The following is a 25,329-nucleotide window of genomic DNA, read 5'->3' as shown; positions in this document are numbered from 1 at the left end:
AATAAGGTAGAAAAAGGCTTCCACCAAGGATTTCAGCAGTATGAGGAATTCCTCGTGTAAAAACTTCCTCCGCTCATGCAGATTGCAGCTCTCTGTAAATAATTCTTTTAGTGAGTTGCTTTAGGTACATAGTTATTGCCTCACCTTTGTCACAGATCACACTTAAACCTAGATCTTTCTGACTTCAATATTGGACTCAACCTCAATCATAATCAAGGCAAAACCCCGCTATAACCAACTGAGAGTTTACAACGGCATCTCCAAGTCTACTTTTGTCCCAATGAAGCACAGAAGTGTGCTTTAAAGAGAGTGAGGGAGTAATGTTCCAGGTGGGAACAGTGTCCCACCAAAAGGCAAAGGATTCGATTCAAAGTCAGAGGAGAAAGGCCTCTGTCTTTAAGAAGAAAGGTCACCCCAGCTACTCTTCCTTGCATGTGTTCAGACTTAGAGTCTCTCTGCCTAATGGAACATGTGGTTGATGTACCTTGGGATCAGAATTCCTCTTGCATTTCTCAGCTTCCCATATGCATAAAAAATACATTTGGCTCAAAGACAGTTTGTTCATGTAAGGCCGAAATGTCAAACAAGTGGTGCAGAAATTATAGGATTATATTATAATATTTTATCATATGGTAATCAAAAAGGACAGGTATTAATCCTTCAAATGCTTTCCAGAAGCTATTTGGCTTAAAAAAGTTAAGGCTTTTCAGCTAGATATAAAGTGTAGTCTGAAGAATAATACTTTTGAATATTCTATTTCATTTTAAGTTTTTTTTTCAAATTTCAATTTCAATTTTATTGAAGTTTTTATTCTAGGTTCTCTAGTCCTCACATACACTTTATGAACAGTGACAATGTCTCCTTAAGGCAAATTTTCAAATCCAGCTCCTTTTAAAAATACTTTAAGAGGCTAAGTAATTGCTAAGCCATGAATATAATGAAAGGCTGCTGCTGATAAAGCATGTGAAGCTTTTACTATGTCCTGAGTTTTGGGGATACAAGCAAGTGGCCTAGTCCCTATCCCCAATAAGCTGACATTCTAAGAAAAAAAGATAGTACATCAATGGAAACTCAAGAGAAATGGGGGTGAGGGTAGTGGTGAGGGAGGGGTGGTATTCAGGGGTCCTAGTTTAGAAATGTTCATGAAGTGATGTGAAAATCAGGTTTCTGGGCAATATAAGATGAAAGCTACATTTTGCTGGGAAGAAGATGAAATTGTTTAGAAATATATTTTTCCCTAAACTCAGAAAAAAATCCAAATTAAAACAAATAACATTCTCTCCCAAAAAACCCACTCCTCAAAAAAAAAAAAAATTAATCAAGAGACTGATAATTACTTCCTTGAATCAATTTGCTGATTCTCACTTTTTTCTTTTGATTTAATCTGCCATTATGTAAATTTATTTGCCTTTTTGCTGTAGTAAATGTATGAGCAGTATGAGTAGTTTAGTTACATAAGTAGGGTGGAGTGGATGTCCCAGGGTGTTTCCTAAGAGAATAAGCTTAGGGGGACAATTGGAGGATTCAGATCAAAGTTGGCAGACTCATCTGATCTAAAGAAAAATTAACTTCCCCTAGAAGTAGACCATAAAACACTCACATTCTCTCCTCTTCTCTCCCTCCCCCCCCTTCTTGATTCTGGATAGTTCTCTTTTCCTTCACCCATCTTCCTTATTGTTCATTTTTTTCCTTGTGGGTGACTGAGAAGTGACAGTCACTATCATACTCTTCCAGGGATCCTGAATTAGAAAAACAAGAGTCATGCTCCTACACCTGATGCATGAGATATTCTGAATGTCTTTACCCCACTGAGTGAGCCCAAGGTTCATTGCTAGGGCATTCCCATAAACTTGGTTTTGATTGAGGCTTTCTGTAGTACTATCAGTGCCTTGTGTTTCTCACTATTATCAGAGGAAAATATGTTTTTAGTACACCTGCAGCAAACCCAATCAGACTGTGAAATGGTTTGCCAATTGTGGCCAGCCATGTTGGATTTATGATGCAGCTGACTATTCCAATAAATTCTGAACAAATACTGAATTGTTGTCAACACATGTTCCAAAGTAACCAAATAACCAAGATAAACTCTAAGGGAACTGAACAAATTTTTCTTTCAGTGCAGTTTATAGGGAAGATTCCCTTTTTGACAGAAGCAGTATGCTAAAGAAATGAGATCAAGATTTTATTCCCCACTCTTATCACTAACTATTTGGTTGACCCTAGATATTTAGTGACTTACATAACTATTTAACCCTTTTATGCCTATTCATTCTGTACCTGAGGTGTATTTTATTTATTTTTTAATATTTTAAATCACCTAATAGATTAAGCATCTATCTTGGAGTCAGGAAAACCTGCTAAGTTTCAGATCCAGTCCCAGGTATCTGAACTTGAACAAGACACTTAATCTCTAGGGGTTTCAGTTTACTCATCTGTAATAAAGGGCTGACAATAGCATCTACCTTCCAAGATTGTTGTGATGAACAAATGTGATCACAGGGCTTTTCACAGTACACTGTAGTAGCTGTTTTACTATTATTTGGTTGATTGATAGGCTTTGATGTACTTTGGCTAATGTCTTTACATAAAATGCTAACTATTATTTTGTTGGTTTAAGGACTTTCTCTAGTAAAGCAATTAAATCATTTAGTCTGTAGTTGCTACAAGCCACAGAATGGTTAAAGATGACTAGTCCAGATCCACACAATCAGTAAATAAGACTTGAACCCAAGCATTCTCCAAAGCTGATAGCTCCCTCTCTACCTGTACATTTGCAAATGAAACTAACAATTTTTTGTTTCATTATCACAGAATCACTGAATTTTGTAGTTTAAAGGATCTCCTAGGTTACCTTAATCCAACTCATTCCTGAAGAAGTATCCAGGCAGAAACAAGTGGTCATTTTTTTTTCTTGTGGACTTCAGATATAAGGATCCTATAGGTCCCATAGTAGCCTTTCTATTTTTGGAGATTTTTCATTAGGAAATTTATGTTGTCATTCAAGTTGGGGTATGAGCATAAAATATGCCAAATGTGAAACTATAAAAGTACTTTGAAATTAATGCACAGCCCTCAATAAAGATGCTTAACTTGCATTTTTCAAAGATTAAAATTTTTAATAATCTATGGAATGAAAGTATTTTAGGAGTATTTTTAAAAAGTATTTAGCATTGGTTAAATTGGAAAAAAAAACCTTATTGTAATAGCTATTAAAATATGCATGGCATAAAGACACTAACTTCAAAAGTCTAGAAATCCTTGGAGTTTTAATTTACTTACTCAGCCTAATCAAATTACTTTTCCTGGTAGAGCACTTTTCCTTTTGTTGATTGCCCACACCCATGCCATCACCTTGTTGGCTGATTTGGCTATTATAATTAATGATCTGTTTGTCTTTTCACTGAGTCATCTATTTTTAGGATTCGGTATCTTAACAAGAAACTCCTTTATAAAACTTGGTGAACAGGGTATCCATCTGGGTGACTGATTTATTTTCCTCTTAGATTTTATTTTAAAATTTTTTCAAAAGAAAAAAGAATATATAGTCTATATTAGAGTCCATTTTGGAGTTTTTGTCCAGTCTTTTAAAAAAATTAAATAAAGAAGATAGAGAGTTAATACTAGGTAGATAATAAGGAACTTTTGGCCAAGGAAACTGTAATTTAGGTCAATATTTGCTTTGTAAGTGTATTATTTTATGTTTTATATTATTATTTTGTTTTATTTATTTTTTGAGACGATGTCCCAGTCTTTTCAATACTGGAAGTACAATGGCTATTTATGGACTCAAAACCCATTTTTTGTTCAAGTCTAGTCTCTTTATGTAATCTAATGGTCCTCTGCTCAATGGGAATCACCATATTTGCACAGAATGTAGTGTAAATACTCAATTGTCTTTTTTCCCCCTCAATAGATTTTTATTTTTCCACATATAGTTTTCAATATTCATTTTTATAAGATTTTCTATTTCAATTTTTTCCCTCTATCTTCCTTTCCTCCTCACATCCCCAACATAGCAAGTAATCTGCTATAGGTTAAATTTGCACAATCCTGCAAGCACTGAACCTATAATCAGGAAGATCTGGCTCAACTGTGACCTCAGACATTTATACTTACTAGCTATGTGCTTCTAGACAAAAGACTTTTTACCTTTGGGTTACCCCTTTTAAGGTCCTAAACCCCTTTTAGGGCATCTTATTGCCTCATGGCAATTTTGTTATAGTAAACTTCTTTTGGGGGTTAGTTTGCTTAATTCTCTTGGAATTTAGCCCACTTTTAGCAGCATAATAAAATCTTTGTCCCTTGATTTTGGGGAAAAAAGAAACTTAATCCCATTTTTCCTCAGTTTCTTTATCTTTAAAATGAATTGGAGAAGCGAATGGCAAACCACTTTTATATCTTTGCCAATTTAGTGTTCTATAGAGTGTCTAGTGCACTAAGTAAAATCTCTTAAGCAGAGGCACATGGTTACTATGTATCCTAAGTGGGATTTGTACTGAGTTCTTGGCTCTGAAGTTTTCTAATTTCTACTAAGCTTTTAAAGTAAAATCTTTCTGGCTATTTAGAAGTTCAGAAAAAGGGAATTCACATTGGGGGGATGCTAGAAAGTTTTATAATGGAAATGGAATGGCTCTTGAAGAAAGAGTAGTATATCAACATGAATTCAGAAGGGTTTCGACCAGAGGATTATAGGTTTAGGGTGGGAGGAAATGTTATTAGTCAAACCACTCTCATTTAACAGGGAAGTAAAAGGATACTTCTGGGAATTTGCCCAAGATGGCACAGAGCATAAGAAAAGGACAAGAGCAAAGATTTCATGGTTCAGAATCCCTTGGTTTCTTTAGGAAGCAATGGGTTCTGCCAAATTGGATGGTTTATTTAGAGGAATACTAGCACATGGTTTTGAATTGGCAGGTAAGAGTCAGAGCATAAGAGGGTTTTGAATGTTCTAATAGCACATGGGGCCTTTAAACTGTTGGAGCCCTACTGTAACATTTATGCTCCTGAAATATGTTTGGATCTATTATGTCCATAGTCTCATAGGGATAAGTCTCCATTTTCATTGAAATTCCCCCAATATAAAACACCACATTATCGAGAATCAAAGATAGAAGGCAGGGTAAATAACAAAACATTAAAAACCAGTAAACATTTACACCATTCACCAACCAAACGGCCACTTTCCAAATGTCCAAAGACTGAAGGTTGTAAATTCCCTTGTCTCTGCCCCCCATTCTTGGCCCTTCATCCTAGAATGGTGTGATATGGTGACGAAAAAAAATGTATTTATACACTCAGTGCTCCTCACTCTCCATTTTGGATTAATTGAATCAAATTGTAATGATGGGAATGGTAAAGGAATGTTTGTTATAGTCTTGTCTATTGGATAACTACTCTAGACTCAATTCTAGGAAGATGAAACATCTCTCCACCAAAGCCTGAATTACTTATAAGGAGGCAATGTTGCCTCGTAGAGCAGTCTTATTGCTTCCTCTTGGGAATAAATGAATCTGAAGAGGAGCTGGGGAATTTTACTAAAGGAGCTCACCTCATTAATAGGAATTCTATCTGTCTAGGACTTACATATAGGTAAGGCCTACAGAATAGTCAGAAAGGTTCCCTGGTTTGTCTGAGACTGATAGTGACAGAGGGAGATTTAAACTTGGGTCTTTCTGATACCTTGTCTCCTATTCTCTCCACTACACCAGCTACTTTTTACTTCTTCCTGGATGTTTCCTACCAATCCTGCCTGGGAGTTGTCCTTTAATACTTCTGTCTCTGTCTTTTCTTTTTTCTTCTTCTCTCATCCTTTCTTCTAATGTACCCTCTCATTTTTCTCCATGTCCTTTTGCTTTTCCTCCCCTCCTCACTTCTTTCTTCTCTCCTCCACCTGTCCTTTACATTTCATCTGTCATCCAGCCAATCAGATTTCAGGCTGTCCTGCTAATATAATCCTTCTAAGAGATTTGTGGGTAAACTGAAGTAGTTTTAGACCTCTTCATTAATGTCAGCACCAAACTTTGAAGCCTCAATGGCAGAGATCTTTGACCTGGAATATTTTTTAAGTACTTTGATAAATGTATTCCAATATAATTAGTTTCCTTTTTTTCAAATTAATTTTATAATTATAAAATTTTTTGACAGTATATATACATGAGTAATTTTTTTTACAACATTATCCCTTGTATTCATTTTTCCAAATTTTCCCCTCCCTCCCTCTACTCCCTCCCCTTGATGACAGGCAATCCCATACATTTTACATGTGTTACAGTATAACCTAGATACAATATATGTGTGTAAATCCAATTTTCTTGCTGCACATTAATTATTAGATTCCGAAGGTATAAGTAACCTGGGTAGATAGACAGTAGTGCTAACAGTTTACATTCACTTCCTAGTGTTCCTTCTCTGGGTGTAGTTGTTTCTGTCCATCATTGATCAACTGGAAGTGAGTTGGATCTTCTTTATGTTGAAGATTTCCACTTCCATCAGAATACATCCTCATACAGTATTGTTGTTGAAGTGTACAGTGATCTTCTGGTTCTGCTCATTTCACTCAGCATCAGTTGATGTAAGTCTCTCCAAGCCTCTCTGTATTCCTCCTGTTGGTCATTTCTTACAGAGCAATAATATTCCATAACCTTCATATACCATAATTTACCCAACCATTCTCCAATTGATGGACATCCATTCATCTTCCAGTTTCTAGCTACAACAAAAAGAGCTGCCACAAACATTCTGGCACATACAGGTCCCTTTCCGCTCTTTAGTATTTCTTTGGGATTTAAGCCCAGTAGTAGCGCTGCTGGGTCAAAGGGTATGCACAGTTTGACAACTTTTTGGGCATAGTTCCAAATTGCTCTCCAGAATGGCTGGATTCTTTCACAACTCCACCAACAATGTATCAGTGTCCCAGTTTTCCCACATCCCCTCCAACATTCATCGGTATTTGTTCCTGTCATCTTAGCCAATCTGACAGGTGTGTAATGATACCTCAGAGTTGTCTTAATTTGCATTTCTCTGATCAGTAGTGATTTGGAACACTCTTTCATATGAGTGGATATAATTTCGATTTCATCATCTGAGAATTGTCTGTTCATATCCTTTGACCATTTGGAGAATGGTTTGATTTCTTATAAATTAGGGTCATTCTTTATATATTTTGGAAATGAGACCTTTATCAGAACCTTTAATTGTAAAAATGTTTTCCCAATTTGTTACTTCCCTTCTAATCTTGTTTGCATTAGTATTGTTTGTACAGAAAGTTTTTAGTTTGATGTAATCAAAATCTTCTATTTTGTGATCAATAATGATCTCTAATTCTCCTCTGGTCATAAATTCCTTCCTCCTCCACCTGTCTGAGAGGTAGACTATCCTCTGTTCTTCTAATCTATTTGTGATCTCATTCTTTGTGCCTAAATCATGGACCCATTTTGATCTTATCTTGGTATATGGTGTTAAGTGTGGATCCATATCTAATTTCTGCCATACTAATTTCCAATTTTCCCAACAGTTTTTTTTCAAATAATGAGTTTTTATCCCTAATGTTGGTATCTTTGGGTTTGTCAAACACTAGATTGCTATAGTTTTCCCTGTTTTGTCCTTTGTACCTAATCTGTTCCACTGATCTACTGGCGTCTTCCTTAGCCAATACCAAATGGTTTTGGTGACTGCTGCTATATAATATAGCTTTAGATCAGGTACACCTAGACCACCTTCATCTGTCTTCTTTCTAATTAGTTCCCTTGCAATTCTTGACCTTTTATTCTTCCATATGTATTTTGTTGTTATTTTTTCTAGGTCATTAAAATAGTTTCTTGGGAGTCTGATTGGTATAGCACTAAATAAATAGATTAGTTTGGGGAGTATTGTCATCTTTATTATATTCGCTCAGCCTATCCAAGAGCACTGAATGTCTTTCCAACTATTTAAATCTGACTTTATTTTTGTGGCAAGAGTTTTCCTAATTTTGCTCATATAATTCCTGACTATTCTTTGGTAGATGGATTCCCAAATATTTTATACTCTCTACATCTGTTTTGAATGGAATTTCTCTTTGTATCTCTTGCTGTTGCATTTTGTTGGTAATGTATAAAAATGCTGAGGATTTATGTGGATTTATTTTGTATCCTGCAACTTTGCTAAAGTTGTGAATTATTTTCAATAACTTTATTAGAATCTCTGGGGTTCTCTAAGTATACCATCATATTATCTGCAAGGAGTGACAGTTTGATTTCCTCATTATCTAATTAGTTTCCTTTGTAATACAGTACTGTAATATACAATTTCTTTATGAATTTAAAACATTACTCTAAAAAGGGGTCCATAAGCTTACTCAGACTGGCAAAGGGATCCATGACACAATAAGGGTCAAGAACTCCTGTTCTACCGAGTAGAGAGCCATGTTTATGTATGCTCAAAGGATGCTGCAAAATTATATTTTAGGATTTAAAGGATAATTTAGGAAGTTGAATCTAGTGGTATATTTACAATATTGTACTTTGTTTTTAATAGTAGCTTCTTCTGAGCAGTGTATGAACTTAAAATGTTATCATAGCACTTGTTAATTTGTATGTTTTTCTCCTTTAAACCGAAGTGTCTGACTCAAAGCATTATCAGGATCAATTTATGTGAAGTCCACACTACAATTCCATATTACAAAGCTGGCTAGCCTGGGGTGTACATTTAGCTTAGAGAAGAGAAATGAGGACCAAACTCTCTTTCCCCCCCCTTTCGAGAATGCCTTGCTTTCTCAGCCCATCTTTAATTATCCTCAAAGGTAGAGCACCTCTGGCTCTAATTCCAGGTCATGGGAAATAGGCATTATCGCTGTAGCCATTTTGGCCATTATAATAGGTAATCTCTACCATTGGATGCTATTTTCTTAAAACCTCTCATATTTCTGAATTTGGCTTTCCAAGAAAATAACCCCGTACCACTTTACAATCAGATGCCTTCCTGGCCTTCTGTCTATTACTGCCACTTCTTTCTGTCTTTCTTTTAATGTGAAAATTATAGGAGTTTCAAGTGTTTTTTAACAGATGGGAAAATGACAGAGACAATCCTGACAAAGATTCAGTTGATATGTTGATCAATACTGATGCTTATCATCCAGGGCTGCCAGTGACTAAAATGTGAAATTTATTTGTAGACCTGCACTGCTAATAAATCAGGGAGTCGGCTATGGAGGGGTCATTCCCTTCTGTAGTCAGGGATTAGAAGGAGACCATCCCTTTCTGAGTATGCAGGATAGGATGCTGCCTATATCACATCCTTCCAGGGCTGTCTTCTCATTGGTCTCCTCCCATGCCATTCTTTCCCATCTCATTCCTCTGACCTTATATCTTGTCCTTAAATTCTTAGCATTTGCAGGAGCAGCCTGATTATTGCTCAATGTGTTGGTTGGGTGGGAAGAATTGAGGGTTCCTTCTGTCCTTTCCCCTTTAACATTTTACTAATTAAGCTAATTGTCACAGTGAAAAGCGCTAAGAACTTGGTCCCAAAGACATGAATTAGAGGCTAAAGAAGGTCTAATTAGGACAAGATAGTAAGAAGCCCTGGGAAGTAGCACAGGAGACTTCTGGAAATATCAGGTTTAGTTTGACTAATCTGGGAGTAGGTGGCTGGTATGTTGGTGAACTAGTAAAGAAAAACTAATAATCAAATTAAATTTAGTTATTATCATGGGCTAGTGGCTTGGGATACAAAGATAAAAATAGAACTGTCCCTGTTCTCAAGGAGTTTCCTTACTAGTGATAAAAGGGGAGGAGTCCATTACAATATGTTGTAGTTCAAAGACCCTTGAACTTAAAAAAAAAGCTTTGTATTTTTTCAAATACATGCATGCAAAATTAGTTTTCATCATTCACCTTTGCAAAACCTTGTATTCCAGATTTTTCTCCCTTCCTCTCATTCTCCCCTAGACAGCAAGTAATCCAATATAGTTTAAACATGTGCAATTCTTTCAAACATAGTTCCACATGTATCATGCTGTGCAAGAAAAATCAGATCAAAAGGAGAAAAATGAGAAAGAAAAACAAAGAACAAGAACAAAGATGAAAATACTATGTTCTGATCCATATTTAGTCTCCATAATCTCCTCTCTGATTGGAGATGACTCTATCACAAGTCTATTGGAATTGCCTTGAATCACCTCATTGTTGAAAACAGCCAAATCCACCCCAGTGATCATCACATAATGTTGTTCTTGCTGTTCTTGAACTCTTAATCTGCCTGAGCCCCAAATTTCTCATTTCTCTTGACAACCTCTCTTCTCCCTTTCTAAAAGAATAAAGTTTATTGAAGATAGGTTTATATCATTTACATCCTAAAACAGAATTGCTTTGTAAAGTTGTCAAAATTCCTCTTGATTAATTATAAAATTAGCTTTGTTACTTAGAAATTATCACATTATAATAAGTGCTTTAAAAAAAATTCAGCTGTTAGGTAAAGCTGCTAGGTGATATAGTAGATAAGAATGTTAAATTAGTAGAGAGGAAGAATTTGAGTTTGAATCTTCCAAAGATGTTTAGTAGCGATGTCATCCTAGGCCAGAACTTATCTATCTTCTCTTAAACTCAATTTCTCCATATTTATCACAGGAATAATAAATAGTGTCTACTATACAGGATTGTTAAGAGCAGCCAGAGTGTGTATGGGTGTGACTGTCTATAGGTGTGTGTGTGTGTGTGTGTGTGTGTGTGTGTCTGTATATAGACATATACATTTATGTGTATATACATATATATGCATATGTATGATGTGCATTATATGTAACATGCATGTGTTATATGACATAAATGGATAAATATGTCTTATCCAAACATATAAAAGAATATACTGTATTATATACATATATCATATACAATACATATATACATGGCTGTATATATAGATGGAAATATAGACATACATACACATATATACATATGTATGTATATGTATAGATAAAGTACATTTCTATTGTTAAAGCACTATTATAAATGCCAGCTATTATTAAAATTATTACTGTAAATAGACTCTCAAAATTGCTGTAGTTTCTCCTTTGAGAGAATACTTCAATATTCTTAAGTTGACAAAATTTTCTAGGCACAAGGAATCTTAGAGATCCAACCAATTTAATAAACAAATACACCTAGCATGGTTGACTTGCCAAAAAGTACATTCAAGATTTATAGCAGAGCCGGGATTAGAACCTACGTTTCTGGTTTCATTGACCCACCTGTTTTCCTATCCATTTCCTATCCAGATTCCTTATTGATATTATTAAAAATGAACAAAGAAAAAAAGACCAAGAAACCAAAACCAAGTTTGTTTTGTTGTGGGTCTTAGCTGAAGGGGAGAGGATTCAGAGACAAACTGACATAAAAACCAATAATTAAGCTTTATTAGGAAGAAAAGAATGATAATACCTGATGCTGTTCTATCAAGATAGAAGTCCCAGGTATTAAACAGTCAGAGTTAATAAAAATTTTGTGAAAGTATCAAAAATATTTTGAAATGTATATGTTACTTTTTCCATTTTCATGAAACTCAAGTTTTCTTTGCAAGGCAAAGGGATCAGATAGCAAATATTGAGAGGAAAGGAATAAAGTGAAAGAAAAGTCAGAGCAGAGACAGTCTAAACTCTGCTTTTTGAGCCAATGTTGATCTGCCAAGCCACCAAGTAAACCTGTGGCTAGGAAGAAGGACTTCCTTTATTTCTTTTTACTATTTTTCTCACTAGTATTTTATTTTTCCAAATATTTGTAAAGATAGTTTTCAATATTAATTTTTGTAAGACTTTGCCAATTTTTCCCTTTCCTCTCTCCAAAAAAGGCAAGCAGTCTGATATACTTGTATAGCCCCTCTGAACATATTTCTACATTTGTCATATTTATTGTGCAAGAAAAATCAGCCCTCAAAAGGGGGAAGAAACACAAGAACAAGAAAAAGCAAGCGAATAAACAACAACATCAAAGAAGGTAAAAATGGTATGTTTCTATCCACATCCAGTCTCCATATTTCTCTTTGGATGTGGATGACATTTTCCATCCCAAGTCTATTGAGTCACTTTGCTGAGAAGAGCTAAGTCTATTGTAGTTGATCATTACACACACTTCTTGTTACTTGTACAATGTTCTCCTGTGTACTTCACTCAGCATCAGTTCATGTAGGTCTTTCTTTCCAGGTTTTTCTGAAATCAGCTTGCTCATCATTTCTTATGGAACAATAGTATTCCATTACACTCAAGTTATTCATTTATTACACTCAGTTATTCTTATGGAACAATAGTATTCCATTACATCTCAAGTTATTCAGCCGTTTTTCAATTGGTGAGAATCAACTCGATTTCCAGTTCCTTAGGGTTTCCCTTTAGAGATGGAGACATGGGCCATAGCCAATTGATGTGGATAAAATCAACTGGAGTTTCCTGTTGTTTAAAAAGCAACTCTTTCAGATGTCCGGAATGTTTTGTTGTTTAAATTCCCATGGTGACAATGATAAATCCCCTATCTTGGTCCTATTTCATTTCATTTTGATTTTTTTTCATGTTTGCCTTGTGTTGTCTGGGGCACACCAAGGGATACCAGGTGACCCTGCCATCATATTCTAGTGTTTCTCCTAATCAACTACTCTTATTCCTTCCCTCTGAATACTGAAATCCAGATCACCAGCTAGTAATTTTAGCCAAGTGAAGCAAACACATGGCCCTGAAAATAGAGCTCTCTTATGTTTATTTTGATGCTGTGCTCTCCTGGGGGAAAAACAGGAAATAAAACCTTGATCATAACAATGTTTTGAATTCAATACAGTTCAATTCAATTAGTATTTATTAAGAGCCTATTATTTACCAGAAACGCTGAGGTCCTGGGGATTCAGAGACAAAAAGGAAATAGTTCTAGCTCTCCTTTTACATTCCACATTTAATAACTATGTGACCTTTGGGCAAGTTATCTTACTTTTTGGAGCCACAGTTTTTGCATCTGAGTTACATAAAACTGAGATCCTTTTAACTCCTTTTTGGTCCAAAGTTTTATAACTAACTTGGGATATAGGTTTGTGATTTTTTTTCACTCTTTTATAATTGGGGATTATCCATTGGAGTTAGCAGTATTTATTGTACTCCAAGTACCTAGGAGTTCAACTCCTGTTGATTCAAAATTTTAGCATTTTAAAAATCCAGTGGTCTAAGGGATTTGTTACCTCAGACTTATTTACAGGTCATTCCATGTGGCCTGGAGAGACTCCTTATAGTCTCTTCCATCTCTCTACGTACATTGTATTATAGCAAATTAAATATTGATAGCTTTCTAAGTGGAAAATAGTGCTAAGCCTAAAGATAAAAGTAGATTTTCTCTACCCTGATTTAATACATACAAAATTCTGAAGTGACCTTGAAATCATTAAATATAGTTGCTGTTTTGTTATAGTCAGTATTCTTTTGTTTGATCCTGACCTGTGAGTTGTCCTGGAGTTTTTCCCTCCAATGTAGATTGGCAACTTGAACCTAACTTACCTTTTCTCCAGGATTGGCCCTCTATGTACTATGCAAGGCTTCCTCTCTAATAGAGTTTATTTTAATGTCTTATGTTTTATTTAAGTTAACAGTGCACATCTACCAGTTAGATGAAAATCTCAAGAGGGGAATATGCTGTGATGGAAAGAACAATGAATTCTGGAATTCTAAAACCTAGGTCCAAGTCCCAATTCTGTTACTCATTAGTTATTTAACTTTAGTCAAGTAGTTATGAGCTCTCTAATGTTAAATTTCCTCATGTGTAAAAAGAGGCTAGTCATACTTGCTCTGACTACCCTCCCTGGTTTGCAGTGAGGATCAAATAAGATAAAGTACAGTAAAGACCTTTGGAAGCAAATAGAAATATCATCTGCTCATCTTATTCAGAACACCCTATTCCATAACCTTTGTGGAGAAGCTGGCAATTTTGCGTTAGTATGAAAATGACCTTCTCCTGCCAGGCCTTGATTTCCCTGCCAGATCAGAGAGAATGCTTTTCCCACAAAGATGCTTAAGACATGCAAAGTCTTTGGTTTGCTCACTTGGAGTTTCTAACATTGTATTAAAATTATTTACATTCTCAGGAGCTGCAGCCACAGACCTATCTGCCAAATTCATTTGCTTCAATGATTCTAACAAATTCTATACTCTGGGGAAGAGCTATTTATATATGAGATTGGTTCCTTTATTGTAATACAATACTGTTGATTCTCTGTTCATTTTTTAATCTTTCCAAGTTTTAAAAATGCTTAACTAATTAAAGTCCCCACAGGCACTTACCATTGCTATTTTTCTTTCCCTTCTTTGCTTCCATCCACTGTTGTTATATCCCACTCTTAAAAAAAATTACAGCAATAGGTACCTTTTGTTGGTAAATGATATTTTGGTTTCCATGGCACTTCTCTTTACAAGTAGCTGCTTTATTCATCTTTGAATAGTATCATTTCAATGCCTGCTGAAATATCATTGCTAATATACAACAGCAAATAGCTCCTTGATGATCCTCTTCATTGTGGAAACTCTCCTGTTAAGAAATAAATGTCAGAGAAATTAATTAGTATGTATTTAATGAAGAATCATTTATTTATATTTGTTTATTGGTTCTTACAAGTCTGAAAAAATAATCCTTTCTTATTTCTAAATAGGTTATAAAAATGCTAAATAGTTCTTTCTAAAAAAGTCCAAAGAGAGAAGCATCTAGCTTAAGTGTTGGAAAAAATAGCAACGGTCATTAAGAGAATGCTTAACCTTTTTTCTGTGTTTTATATATATAGAGAGAACTGGAGATCATGAATTCTCATTCAAACTTGGGCCAACTATTTCAGTATTTGAGTTCTGTAAACTTTTTCTCAGTTTTCTAGGTGTAACACCCAACTTACAAGACTGAGGTTCCACCCAGTGTTTAAATTCAGCAAGTATTTAGGAAGTGCTTATCACTACTTTCAGGGTGCTATATTTGTTTATCAGTATACAAAGCTGAAATAAAATATAGTTCTCAATGAAATAGAAATATATGAGAACACATACATTTCTTTTTTTTTCTTTTTTTACACACACATATATATTTCAAACATGACTACTTTATTATGCTTTAAGGTTTTAAAAATATTTCATATTCATTATCATATTATTCTCCTTACAGCCCTTTGTGGTAGGTAATACAGGAAATATAATCCCAATATTACAGCTGAGGAAACTGAGGCTAATAAAGAGAAGTCGGATTGAAACCCAAATGTCTGAATTACAAAGCTACTTCTTTTTCCAACACCACCAGAAATTCTTTATCTTTTTTTGTGCCTAGGACTCCTGCATTTCATTCTGGTGGGGGACCTTCTTAGAATAAGAATTTTAAATGTATAAAAAGAACAATAATACAGGATTAGAAAGAAAACCAATTATATTGAATTAGTTATATTTTCTAGGACAATCCATTTATTTCACAGATGGACAAATGAGACCCAAAAGGTTAAATGTCAAAATCACATTTATAATAAGAAGTAGAGCTAGGATTTCAAGCCAGGTCCTATGATTCCAGAATTCACTATTTTCACCAGATTGAGACAACAGCCTAAGAGTAGGCAGATACAAATTGGAAGACATTTTGTTCATTCTTTCATATCTTACATTTACCTCTTCCTACCCCCAAATTATATTTGGCCCTTTTATGATTTTTATGAAATGGTCAATTGTTTAGCAATTTTTTTTTGGGGGGGAAACTATAAATGCCAAAATATCTCTTTTTTTGTCTTTTTTTTTTTAAATCCTTACATTACATTACAAAGTCACATCTTTTGTTTACCCAGGACAAATCAGTACAAAATCAGAATTTGTCCCTTTTTTCAATTCACATGTATATAGCTAGTAACTCTGGCAAAATAGATAGAACCAACACTGGGCCTGAAATCAGGAAGAATTGAATTCAAATGTGACCTCACTAACTTTAGATCCTGGCCATCTCACTTAATCTCTCTGCCTTTCCCACTGGAGAATTTGCCAGCAAAGCCTTATGGGAGTATGAGCATGATACAGTCCACAGGATCATGAAGGTTAGACAATTAGGAAATCCCTGTCTTTGGTGTATACTATATGGTGTGACTCTGGACAAGTCCCTTAGATTGTAAATGCTCTCAGCCAGTGATGCAAAAGTCAAATCTAAAGGAGAGTCATTAAGCCATCTCTGTAGCCATTACACTACCTGTGTTCTATTGTACTTTTTTTTTCCTTTTGTTAAATATTTCTCAATTACATTTTAATCTGGTTTGGGCTGTGCTGGGAAATGGTGCAGACCTACGTTGAATATCTCTTCTCTAGGTAACTCCCTCAGCCAGTTTCTTCACCTAGGAGTTCCCTGTATCATTTAATTCTCAAGTTCTAACTTCCCACCCATCTCTATCTCAATCAAATAGTCAAACAAACTAGCCAAGCCCTTTGGGTGGAAGGAAGAGTGTTGAGCTGGATGCTATGATGTATTTACTATATAGATGAGCCTCCTCTGCTCCTGCTCCTCTTTCCTGGTGGTGACATTAATTTCCCACTGTGTTCCCTCTCCATTGGCTGGTACCTCAAGAATTGTGGGGCTCAATTTGTTCCATGGCTCAGACATCCTTGTTTATTTGTACCTTGGAGCTCCCCGCTGGTGGCCGCCAGCCGCTTATGCCGTGCTGTTTCCATGCTTTATGGGGAAATGTTCATATGTGGCTGCTGTGTTTGATATTAAATCTGAGATGAACTTCAGAAGCTTTCTTGCTTTTTATTAAAAATGATTTTGGCTGGGGGCAGTGTTATCCTGTTCATAAATCAGGTGCTCTCCGAGATTCAATAATTCAGAATTCACATGAGGATATGCTGGAATAAAACATTTCTTTTTCTTCCTCCCCCATCCTCCCCATGCAAAATTTACTTAACTCTCCCTTTTCTTCTCTCTTCTGCCTCTTTCTATTTATTTTAAGCCTTCTTTGGGGAGGTTTGCACAGATGTGTCCCATGGCCAGGGAAGAGAAGTCAGAAAAGCATAATTGCTTTTGGCTTGAAGGGACTTGAACTTGATAAGTTTTCCGAGTTTCTTTCTCTGCCCAGGAAACAGGCTATTTTGTTTGTTTGTTTATTTATTTTAGAGCAATCCCAAGTGATAGCTTAGTTCCCTTGTTTCCCTCGGTTTTATTGCTTGGTCTCTTATGAGAGATGGCCTAGAAGAGAAGCAGGTGGATAAAAGGAAAAGAATATCAGTAATGTCAAAGACTTGAGAAGGCCTCCCTGTGTCAAGTTACAGGTGGCAAAAGGATTTATGAAAACATAAGTGCTTGCTTTTCAAAAAGCTCTTTCCTTAAGCCGTCACCTCTTCACATTTGAAAGGCAAAAAGAGGATATTTGGGAAATATAATTGAGAGAGGAAATCTTATGAGGCTTAGGGTTTGAAGAAATTTTAAAAGGCTTTAAGAAAAAGAAGGCTGGTTTTTTTTTTCCCTCATCTTCTAAGAGTAAGTAGGAGCAATTAGAATCCATAAAGATTATTCATAATCAGTATGCCTGGTATTTATACACCCCATTTTTCCAAAGTCTTAAACATTTCCATATTCAGCATGTAGTTTTTGCCATAAAAATCTTATGGAGAGAAAGCAAAAATGTTAATCATAGGAGGACCTTAAATAGTGCCTTTTAGTAGTGCATATGATTTTATTTACCAAAATTCAATTCACAAATTTTTGGGGGGCTACTTTTAAAAAATATTGGTAGTGGATGAAGTATATCAAAAGGAAACCTTGTGATTGGACTTGACTCTCTTGATGTTCAGGTCATTTTTTTTTCTCATGAAATTGAATTTGGTGCTAGAAAAAAGGACTAGATTTATATGTGAGAAACCCTGGGAGTGGGGAGACTGGAAACCTTCATGAAAGATGTGGGACTCAAACTGATACCCAAACTGGGCTTTGAAGAAAGGATTTTCAATAGGGAGAAATTTAGAGATGACAAATTCAAAATCTTGTAGGTGAATAGATGCGTTATCTCAAGGATCTACCACGTACAAGACACTATGATGGAGAGCCATACAATATTAATAAGAATTACTGACATTAATATAGTTCTTTAGAGTGTACAAATTACTTTATTTACAAAAGTCATGTGAGGCAAATAACACAAGTATTATTGGTCTCATTTTTGTTGTTGTTGTTTTTGTTTTCAATCTGGACCTGAAAATTTCCTGGCTTGGGAAAATACTGATATGCCCTGCATTCTGTTCCTGCTGTTATGACCATGGACAAGTCACATCCCCAGTGTATTGAGCAATTCTCAAGGACAATAGTTTACAGATGGATTTTTTTAATGTGCCCCCATGGTTTCACATCAAGATTTTTTTTTGCCAAGGAAATCTGAGGTCCAGATCAAAAACAAAAACAAGAAAAAGTGAAACCAGTAATCTTTGTACTGTTTGTCTCACATAACTTTTATGAGGAAAGTACCTTGTATCTCTAAAATACTATATCAATCTGAGTAATTTTTGTTAACCAACTTTTTTTTTTAAGCTATCAACATATTTGTGTTTTGCATATGGTAGGACCTTAAATGTTCTGAGGTAAAGGAAACATGCCTTACAGAGTTTATATGATATATTGACCAGTAAGATTGCAGTGAGGGTTGGAGCAAAGCTGATCAGAAATTAAAATCAGATAAGCAGAGGGGATGGGGAGGAAGTGTGTACCTAGCATAGGGCCAGTGATCATAAAATTATACCTTCCTGATTCCCTAAATAAATTATCATTTGGACAAATTATAATTAAAACAAAAAAAAATATATATATATATTTATATATATATTTATCTTTCTATATATATACATATATAAACACAAAATAGAAAGATAAACCTTCATGCAAACAGTGTATTTATTAGCTTTTTCCCATTAAAAAGTTCATGTAAAATATATTTTAAAAATTATGCATTGTTGAAAGCATTACTAATATATTCGTATCCTGATTTGTATCAAAATGTCAAAATATCTTTAAAGGATGGCATTGATAAAGCTATCAGGGTCCAACTTTAGAAAATGGGAAGAAATACTTGCTGATGGCTTGACTAATCCTTAGAGACCTTTTTCTGAGATATCAAAAAGAAATAGAAGATTCTAAAAGATTAAACTATCACTTGTGTCTTTATTGCCTCAAAAAGGTGACTGAGAAGCTATTAGCTACTATCAATCTGTATTCCTACTTTTTTTTAGCCCTAAACATTCTTTATTCATTTTAGGATATTGTTGATGAAAACTGGATGAGAATAGAACAGGAATATTTTTAAGTTATTTTTATAGCACCCACTTCTTTTTAGTCACAGCTGATTTTAGTCAACTTAGTATAAAAAGTGTAATATCCTATGTATTTATTATTTGAAAGAAATACAGAGGTTTAATTTGGAGAAAGGAGGATTTATGTAATATGATGAAAATTGTGTCTTTCAAGTATTTGAAAGGCATAAAACACATTATTATTATGGGAGGAGTTACAGGTTGCATTATTGGAGGGATTTCTCCTGATACCAATGAGGATCCCTGAAATATCAAAGCATAAGCATTTGCTTTTAACTCCTCCATGAAAGGCTTTCTCCAAAACCTCATCATTCTGGGGAAGTATTTCTGGGTATGACCTATGAATATAATATCCATGGGAGATAACCTTTGGAAATTTACTATCCATGGTAATTGTAGATATTAGAAATACATTAAGAATAAACAATTTGGATGACAGAGTGCTTTTATAAGCTTTTTAAAGTAAGAAAAAATCAGTTGTAGGTAATGTAATTTTTTGTTTTGTTTCATTTTTGGGGGTACTTTATATGAAATGGAAGCTAATGGAACCAGCCTATAGGATTTATGCTGGGAATATGTTATTAGAAAGGCTAAAGTTTTCTTCTTGTGTACTTTATACACATTTACTTTTAATGCTAGAGTAAAGGCAGATGTCTCTCTGCATATTTTAAAATTGTTAATGACTCTGCCTTTCGACTGAAAGGTTTGAGCTATGGGTGAAATACTAGAAATGATCTGATCTTTGAAACACTTTTGGGATGACTTAGTGGTCTTGTATCCTGAGTCTGGGCTTGGAATTTTTTTGGGGGATTTTTACTTTTTGGCATTTACTTTCTTCTCTCATGTCTTTCTCTGTGTTTCTCATTCATTTTTCCTAGCTTTTAATCAGCATGCTATTTTTTTTAAACTTCTCTCTCTTTGTGGAATTTTTTCTTTGTGGGTACTGGTAAATCTTAGATGAGTTTTTAGGATAACTGAAATTTCAGGCAAGAGTCCTATGGCCTTGTCATTGAACACTCAGAAATAAAGGGCAGGAACTTGACTCTGGAATTCAATTGGGGCCACAATGCACACGTCAGTGAGAATAGGTCGGTTACAGCATCATGCCCTTCCTTGGCCCTAAAACTTGTTCTGAAGCTGGACTGTGAACCATAGACCTTGAAGGTTCATAACATACTTGATTAAATACATTCTTCCTCTCTCTAGTTTTGTTCTTCTCAACAACATTGTCCTTCTGCCTTTTTTTCTTCAAGGCTGGTTTTCTTTTCTTTCTCTCTCTTTGCTTCCTTCTTTTCTTCCTCCTTCCCCCCTTTTTTAAATAAATGAAGCAATATTTGTGTAGATTTTTGGGGTAGTCTGGGCCTGTAATTTCATTAGTGTATGAAGCAACTCCCTTTGCCAAGAAAATCTGAATTAATTACTTCTTTAAAGTTCTAGAGCAAAAGTTCTTAATTTGAAGATATAAATATATAGATATAAAATATATCTTTATCTAGATTGATAGATAATTGTATATGAATATAATTGGTTTCCTTTAAAATTGTACCTATTTTATTTTAAGCATTTATAAACATTATTCTAACAAGAATCCAGGAGTTTCATCAGTCTCTGAAAATTCTCTGTTTTAGAGAGTTTCCAGGGACACCAAGAAAATTAATGACATATTTAGGATCATCCATCCAGAATATGTAAAAAGCTGAAATTGAATCCCAGTCTTCCTGTTTCAGAAACTGATTCTTATTTCATTATTAGAATGTAAGTTCATTGAGGAAAGGGATGATTTCATTCTTTGTATTATGTCCCAGGTACCCAGCAATATTGGTAGATACAGACAATAAATACTGATTTCCTGATCAATGCTCCATACTCAAAGTATAATGAATCTGTGATCTCATCAGCATGTTCTTGCCTGTTCGAATCTTGAAATACAGAGGTAGAACTCTTCAATCAGTGTGCATATACTTTAGATACATAGATACATATGTGTGTGTGTTTACTTTAGATAGCATTGTGTATGTACACACTGTAACATATAGTAGGTAGCCACACTAGTTCCAGTGCAGCTTGAAGATTCACTGTTGACTCCTGGCTTGAGTATTCCCTCCAACAGTGGAGATCACAGCTCATCCATATCCTCTCTTAAATCTTCTACAAATTACTAGGAACCATCCTTGTGTTTTCTTGACATAGTAAGGATGGCCCATGCATCATGTAAGCTATTTATCAGTTATCTTTCATTCTCACTCTGGGATCAGCCCATCTGCTGACTGCAGCCTGTTCATGCTTACTCTGTGCCTCTCCACTGACCTTTTGTAATTCTCATCTTTGTTTAGATTTATTCAGAGGTTTTCTATGACTTGCAGTAGTATAAAATTACTATTGGTTCATAAAAAAGATATACCTTCAAGAAGTGTGGAAGCACTTTTCACAAAGGGAATCCTGAACCAGATAATTAAAGTTATAGAATCTGAGAATTGGAAGGTATCTCAGTCACTAACCAGTGTAATCCTCATACCAAAGAAATTCCCACTATAACATATCCAACAAGTGAAATGTTTAATTCTATCCCTTACTCTTAATCCTATTTGATTTTAGATCCATTTATAGGTTCTGTTCATTATCCACATGCTAGGTCTACCATATTTACTTTTAATATTGAGTTGTTACCCTATACTAGCTAAGTACAAAATTCTGTGAATTGTCCCATCTGTTCTTGCCTATTCAAATCTTGAAATACAGAGGTAGAACTCTTCAATAAGTGTGTATGTACTTTAGATACATAGATACATATGTGTGTGTATTTACTTTAGATAGCATTGTAGATATATAGTGTATCACTGTAATATATAGTAGGTAGCCACACTAGTTCCAGTGCAGCTTGGAAGATTCACTGTTGACTCCTGGCTTGAGTTCTGGATTCCAAGGCCTTGGAAAGTTAGGTCTGTTCCAAAAGCATGGAATATTTTCCTGCAGATTAAAAAGGGTTTGGGTTGGCAGTACTCCCTCTACAGCTTCTGCAAATCTCATAAAGACTTCTTGTTAGTCTGACCTTCAAGAAATCTCTTGAGCTATGGCATGAGTGAGAACTGAGCTGGATTTCCTTGAGTTTTCATGATTCATTCTCATTCTGAGAATGCAGTTTCTGCTATCTTCCGAGATGGATATACAGAGGCAAGAGAATACCCACTGTAGTCTATTATGAGGCAAAATGGGGCACTTCCAAGTTTCATGTGCTACTGGGCTGAAGATGCACAGTGTGTTAACCCTATAGATGGGAAATTTTATATAAAAAGTCATGACACCAGCCACTTTGACCCATCCCACTCCTATCTCTGCTTTTTCAGATATTTATATTTAATGCACTAGCTCCTCACTCTCTCCTGATTGTTCATCAGATGAAATTACTCAATGTAAATATTATCAAAAATACCTTTATGGAAGGTAAACTGAAAGCAAGAATGAAAGGAAAAAACAATTCTTAGATATTGTAAGCTGCCCTGCCTATGTTTATTATTTCACACTATTATTACTAGCTATTTGCCTTTAATCTAAAGTTGTTAACCTGTGCTAATCATTCCCTTTGGTGCAAGATTTTATGGGCCAACCCATCTGTTCTTGCCCATTTCAGTTCTGAAATGCAGAGGTAAGCCATATTAAGTATTAAAGTAGTTTAATTAATTAAACTGCTGTGGTTAAAATAATATTTTAAGTGTTGATATTTAATACCAAAGTAGGAACTGGCCTTTTCTATATGTGCCTTCCACTGGATTCAAATGGCAACAAGCTATGATCAAGAACTACAGACATAGATGTATAAAGTCAGGTGGTCCTTGAAATGGCCTGAGATCATCTAGTCCAGCCCTTCACCTTACAGATAAATGAAACTGAGGTCCAGAGAAGTAAAGGTCATCATTTAAGTAGGGGGCAGTATTACAATTTGAACCCTGGTTTCCTGACTATTAGTTATTCCCTGGGGTTGAATTCTACTCTATAGTGTCTCATGACTCCAGTACTAAGTAGTAAGATAGAATGAAAAAGATTCTTATCTCTTAACAAGGGAAGGAAACAGAAGGATAGCAGATAGTGCTAGGCTGACTTTACTGGCAAGTTTGGATAAACACAGTTCCACATTAGGATGTCCTCCATTAACTTCATCCATCACTCTTATTTTTCATCACCACTGAATATGGACGCATTAGTCCTACTTCTATAATTAAGAATTAATTCACTATTTCTTAGTACTTGATTTGTTTGCTTTTGTGATGTGGGTATAGTCTCCAAAATTATGGTAGCTACAAAATTTATCACTTACTAAAGCCTAGTAACATTCTCCTCCAAATTAGCTCAGAATATCCTTGAACAACACAGAATCATAAGTAGACATATTCAAAGATTTTCCGGCTTAGTATTACTTATCAGATCTTGTACTTCGCGGACATAGTCAACAAGAATATGGGCTTGCCTCCATAGAACGATAAAGCCAAATGATTTGAAGAGTCTACATCATTCATTTAAATACATGATCCACAGAAGCGTTCATCTGCCTATCTAATAACGTGTGTGTATATGTACGTGTATGTATACACAGATACACATTATATATTTCAACAAATGAAAAGGCAATGGCATAGAATGAATAAGCAGAAAGGACTAAAGGAACAGAGAGGGAAAGCACAGCAGGTAATAAAGGTTTATGATGTTCACTTTTTGAGTTCTTCCAGCTTCTAGAGCCTTTTCCTCTCAGTTACCTTCCATCTATTCTGTTTATATCTTGAATGTAGCCATTTATTTCCATGTCATGTTATCACTCCCATTAGAATGCAAACTTCTTGAGGACTGGGACTAATTTTTGTCTTTTTATAAAGCCCTAAGGCTGGCACAAGTTGGCCCTGAATAAGTGCTCATTGATTGATTCATTAGTTGGCTGTTAGGATGGATGACTACTTATACACTTACCTTACTTTGATTATTTTCTATATTTCACAGTTGATGGGGAAGCTGTTTTATGCCACTTGGCTCTTTGTTGACCCAATGCTTTTCTCTGTTTATGGGTGGTTTGGCAGTCATACAATTAGTTGTACATGAAGCAGTATGAAAAAAAGAGACATTGATGAAAGACTATTAGAAACTTTCATATTAAGAGACTGAGATATTTGGAGGTTTATGTTTTTCTCTGTTAAATTTCAAGATTTGAGAGATCCTGGGAAGTTTTATCATTTAGGAGAGATGAAATAATTAATTTCTTATAGTCATCGCAAATGTCTCTATATTTACTTGCAAAAGAAGGAAAGAGTTACCAGTCGTCCATTCTTGTTATGGTCCTTGCTATTCTAGGTGAGGAAGGAGGTTCTATGATATACATTATCTGGGAGAAAGTGTGCTATGACACCATGAAATTTTAATTCTACTTTTTGACCGTCTAGTCAGTACCCTCTAAAATTTGACACTTCAGGACAAAACCCAAGTTTTTCTGCTTCAGGTGTGGCTCCGGACTTCATTTCAATAATGAACAATCACCGCTGACTAGCTAGTTTTTATGTGCTTCTTTTGTTTTAATCTTGTTGCTGTCAGAAGGGAATATGACTATCATTCAACATAATAGGCAGTGACTCTGTGTGCTAAACCCAGGGATGTTCTATAGGTCAGTAGTCAAGCACACAGTGTCTTTTTCTTCTTGTCTCGAACTGAATTTTCATCTTGGAGGAAATTATGCTGAGGTCTTCATTAGAAGCACCCAACAGTATCAAGGTTCTTTGGGGTTGATAAGCTCCATGGTTACAAAACAGGCAGCCTTTGTGCAGGGAGATAAAGGTCCAAATTTTGTGAACTGGAAAAAAAGTCTGAGGAGGTGATTATGTTAAGCGAGGAATGTATACAGAGAACGTGGCATCAAATTACAAGGGTCAGCAGCTTCCTGGCTTTTTCAGCATATTGAATGAAGATACAGCATCACCTATGTTCTGTGTACATCTTGATGCTACATTAGGTCAGCACTAGCCAGCCTCTGCATTGAACAGCAGGACACCTGCGAATGA

At 35.2% G+C, this 25,329-nt stretch overlaps 1 protein-coding gene across 1 annotated transcript in view; it reads left to right on the top strand.

Annotated features, from left to right (window-relative positions):
• Positions 1-25,329, top strand: part of SLC7A11 (solute carrier family 7 member 11) — a 110,626-nt gene that overhangs the window by 50,440 nt on the left and 34,857 nt on the right. The window lies entirely within an intron of this gene.

This window comes from Sminthopsis crassicaudata, chromosome 6 (assembly GCF_048593235.1).
Source record: "Sminthopsis crassicaudata isolate SCR6 chromosome 6, ASM4859323v1, whole genome shotgun sequence".
NCBI lineage: Eukaryota > Metazoa > Chordata > Mammalia > Dasyuromorphia > Dasyuridae > Sminthopsis > Sminthopsis crassicaudata.
This window is presented reverse-complemented; position numbering and strand designations above follow the sequence as displayed.